The sequence below is a fragment of the Apium graveolens genome, unplaced genomic scaffold (genome assembly GCF_009905375.1).
Source record: "Apium graveolens cultivar Ventura unplaced genomic scaffold, ASM990537v1 ctg155, whole genome shotgun sequence".
Taxonomy (NCBI): domain Eukaryota; kingdom Viridiplantae; phylum Streptophyta; class Magnoliopsida; order Apiales; family Apiaceae; genus Apium; species Apium graveolens.
The window spans coordinates 77,590-82,111 of NW_027417296.1; the positions used below are offsets into that span (position 1 = coordinate 77,590).

At 38.5% G+C, this 4,522-nt stretch overlaps 1 non-coding gene across 1 annotated transcript; it reads right to left on the reverse strand.

Annotated features, from left to right (window-relative positions):
• Positions 1-4,028: 4,028 nt before the first annotated feature.
• Positions 4,029-4,135, reverse strand: LOC141699952 (small nucleolar RNA R71). The gene has a single exon (XR_012566169.1). It is a non-coding gene; the product is annotated as a small nucleolar RNA R71 (small nucleolar RNA).
• Between the last annotated feature and the right edge of the window lie 387 nt (positions 4,136-4,522).

Genomic DNA, 4,522 nt, shown 5'->3' on the forward strand with positions numbered 1-4,522 from the left:
AAATACTTTTGGCAGAATTATTCTAATTTTATTTTGATTTATTCAAATAAAAATTGGAAGCAATTCAGACCATTTTGGACAAACTGGGTATTTATTTGACATCTTGATAAGTTTATTTTTAGTTCTCTACTAGAATAAATAAAATGACTTATCGATATGTTTTTCTCATTTCAAAATGATGTCACGATAAGTATACTCCAAACATCTATTTTTGACTTCTCGATAAGTCATCTGCTTTGACTATAAATACCCAGACATCTCGATACATATATACTTACGCCTTCGAGAACTCTAAGTGACCTAGCTTTTTCAATCTAAAACCGATTTCTCTCTCGTTTCAACTCCTTTCTCACTAATTTTTCTTACCCATTCACTCTCACTAAACAACAATGGCACTCAATATTGTTAGAGCAACTATCCCAGAGAAAGGAACCAATTACCTGGCTTTTACTGATGCTAACCAAGCCCCTGATAGTTTCAAGGGGTTTGTGAAATTATTGTCTGAATCTTACCTCGCAGGAGCTTTAACTGCTAACCCAGTCTTGTACTTGGATGTTCCACATGAGTTTTGGATAACAGCTGTGCTGAGAACTGTTATGAATGACAACTTTGTATCTTTGGTGATAACTTGCACAATTGGAGGCCAACAGATAAAGTTCAATGAGCAAGATGTGAATGCAACCTCGGGTCTTCCAACTGCAAATCTGATGGAGATGCCAACACAGGATGAGCTTGCTGAGTTCATGGACTTCTTCAACTAAGGTGGAAATATCAATCTGGAAAGCTTGAATAGAACAAACCTCAGGAAGGAATGGTCCTTTGTGTTTGATTCTATAGTAAGGGCCTTCATATGCAGGAAGACAGGGTATGACAACATTTTAAGTGTGGTGTAGAATCTGGTATTCTCAATAGCCCACAACAAACACTTGAATGTTGGTCTATTGATCCTAGAAGAACTTGCAACCAGGCTAGCAATGCCCCAATCTACTAGAGGTAAGGAAATTTTCTTCCCTAGATTCATTATGTCTACTTTAAATCATAAAGTAACAGACATACATTTGTTGAAGAGTATAGATAGCACTAAAATAGGCAATTGTAAGTAAGTGTCCAAAATAATATTTGGTTCACTTACTACAAAGAACAAGGTAAATGTAAGTCTGAAAATCACTCAATTCATGATGGAGAGGTTTATGACTTACCCTTACCCAATGCTTGACATGAGATCAAATGTACAATCTAGTATAACTATGGTCCCTAAACCTGTAGAAGTAAAAATACAGGAAAACCAACAGGGACCTTCCCAAGATGAGACCATTTCTTCAAACCAAGTAACAGCTAGGAAACCAACCACTTCATCCTCTCAAAAGAGTGAAGTGAGTAAAAAGAGATAACCCTTACTGTTATGAATGAGAGTGGTGAGGAACATACAGACCCGAGTCACCATTGGTCAAAAGGACAAAGAAGGCTAAGAAATCTGAGCTGATCACTCAAACCACCTCTGTATCCTCCCAAAAGGATACAGTTGTACAAATAGGGACAAAACAGAATCTAGATACATCCTCTCAACAAGGTGTTTCTATTGAAAATAGCATTCTCCCTAATGCATCTTGTACAAAGTCTGCACAACCAACACTTGAAAAAATTCAAGTGTATGGTAGAAGTAATAAGGATGGTATGCATAGTGAGAGAACATCCATTGAAGCTCCCTCATCCATTTAGGAGGAGCTGCCAATACTCACTACTGCACAACAACTCCTAATCTCTCAAATTTCTTCTTCACATACAGCACTTGAATATATTTCTCAAGTGCAAACTCAATCAAGTGACTTGGTTCAAGAAACCTTGCTCACCACCCAGAAACCACAATTAGTTGGTGAGAGACTACATGCTGGGGTAGACCTTGATGACGCCAACACAAACATGGGGGATTCATCAGTTTTTACTGAAGACCCCATGGATGTTACAAATACACCTTCATGTGCAAATCAGTCTTCACGGACTGTTAGGTTTGAAGGTAGTATTGATAAGCGGATTTTATATCCACTTGGAACGCTTTATTACAAGCTTAAATTGGTGTTTTGGACTCAAGTTGTTGGTATTTTGATGTGTTTTTGTGTTATTACATTTCAGGTATCAGTTAAATGAAGAAAAGAGCTTTTAAAGGAAATATGATAAAAAGTTATCAGAATGGGAAGCCTAGGCCATTTTTAAGTTGTAGAGAATCTCTTTAGCTTCGCGTGGGCAGTTGAATCGCCTAATTCTGACGAGTAGAACTCAAGTTATGGCCAAAACAAGATTTATCAGAATTTTTCCAGACAGGCTGCAGGCGCCCGCCTGGGATGTGGGGCGGCCGCTTGGGAGCTGAGGTACCCGCCTGGAGAGCTGAGGCGGCCGCCTGAGGCGCGGCTGGTCGCTAATTTTGCTGAAAAACCCTATTTGAGTGGAATTTGACGATTTTAAGGGTCCAGGTCCACTAGGGGCGTATATATACTTAAAAAAAGGGTTTTCATCATCCGGGAAGATTGGGATACCAAGGAGAAGACCTAGAAGCACAAAATAACTCCGAAAAAGAAGATCTTATTTTCAACTTGTGATTCTTTGAATTAGTTATAACTTTGGATGCTCGTTTTCATTCTTGTTGAACCTAGATCTCGTTTATTCGTACTTTAATTATTATTCAGTTTATTAAGACCTTGTTTATACCATGCTTTCATTGGAACCCATGGAGATGGTGAGTTCAATTATGAACTAATCATTGACATGGGATTCTAGCGGATTCACCTATGGATTTCAATTGTTAATTATTTTGTTATCATGGTGTGCGGTGATTATTGATACCCTAGTATTGGTTGTGCTTATTCGTCTTATGTGCGTAGCTAACATATAAGATAGCGTGTTAATCTCTATTGAAGCAACAATGAATATAGAGGTTTAGAACTTGCCATGCTAGCATAGGTTCATGTATTGTATGCATGATTAGTGGGTAACTCTAACCGTTTTACTTGCCCTATGTAATCATTATGGATAACTTGTGCTTAAACCGTTATGTTATCAAATTCTATAGACATATAGGGTCTAAATATAATTGGTGCCTATTCAGCTTCTATCTTTTTTGTGGATGTCTGGTAGAATGGTACTCGTGCAACGAAAGTTGGCGTTTATCAGTTTCGTGTTATCTGATTAGTGTCATTACCATTACATGCTAAGGTTAAGAACAATGACTTTGAATAAAGTATTTAATGAAGTTAGAATCCCATATTTGTCATATATATTAATCCAACCTCAATTCTCTTAGTTAATGTTATTTAGTATAATCTCTTAGTTTAACAAAAACCCAATTTGTTATTTGTCTTAGCATTGAGCGATAACCATACATTGTTGCATAGGTGCATAAATTGAACTTAACCTAAACCAGTCTCTGTGGGAACGAATATGATTGATATCTTATACTACTTGTGAACGCGTATACTTGCGTGAATATTAGCGCGTGTATTTGCCCTAACAAGTTTTTGGCGCCGCTGCCGGGGACTCAGTGTTAATATTTAATTTATGTGCTTGTCATCAGTGGTCGTTAAAGTTCACTGACTCGGATTCTTTTTCTTTCACGGTTTATGTAATTGTGTTTCAGGTACTCATTACAATGGGAGATCCAATAGCATGAACGAAAGCCTTGATGGATTTTTCTCAACCCAAGATCAATGACATTCAATCTAGCATTGTCAGGCCAGCTATTACAGCTAATACCTTTGAGATCAAGCCTGGAATAATTCAATGGGTGTAGAATTCAATCCAGTTTGGAGGTCACCAACTGAAGATCCCAATATGCATATTAGGGATTTCATTGAGATCAGCGATACCTTTAAGTTCACGGTATTTCTGAAGATGCTGTGAAGCTGAGACTGTTCCCATTCTCTCTGAGGGACAAGGCTAAGAGCAGGTTACACTCTCTACCAGCTATTTCGATTACTACTTGGGAAGATCTTGCTGAGAAGTTTCTTACTAAATTCTTCCCTATGGTGAAGACAGCTGCAATCAGGAATGCTGTTACTCAATTTATGAAACAATCAGGAGAATCTTTGTGTAAAGCTTGGGAGCGCTACAAGGAGATGCTTAGTAAGTGTCCTCATCATGGAATGCCTGATTGGATGATTATCACTTGTTTTTACAATGGGTTGGGAGCACAGTCCAGACCCATGCTCGATGCAGCATCAGGTGGAGCCTTACGGGCTAAGAGCTATGAGGAAGCTTATGATCTAATTGAACTGATGGCTGCTAATGAATATCAGTATCCAACCCAGAGATGTCCACAGGGGAAGGTAGCAGGAGTTCTTAAAATGGATACAACTATGGCTATCACTGCTCAACTAAAGGAGTTGTCTATGAAGATCGATTCTCTGGCTAACTTGGGTGTTAATCAGATAACCAGTGTTTGTGAGCTATGTGCAGGTTCGCATGCGACAGAGCAATGCGCTATATCTAGTGACTCAGCTCAGTTTGTGAGCAACTTTCAGAGAATGCAGTA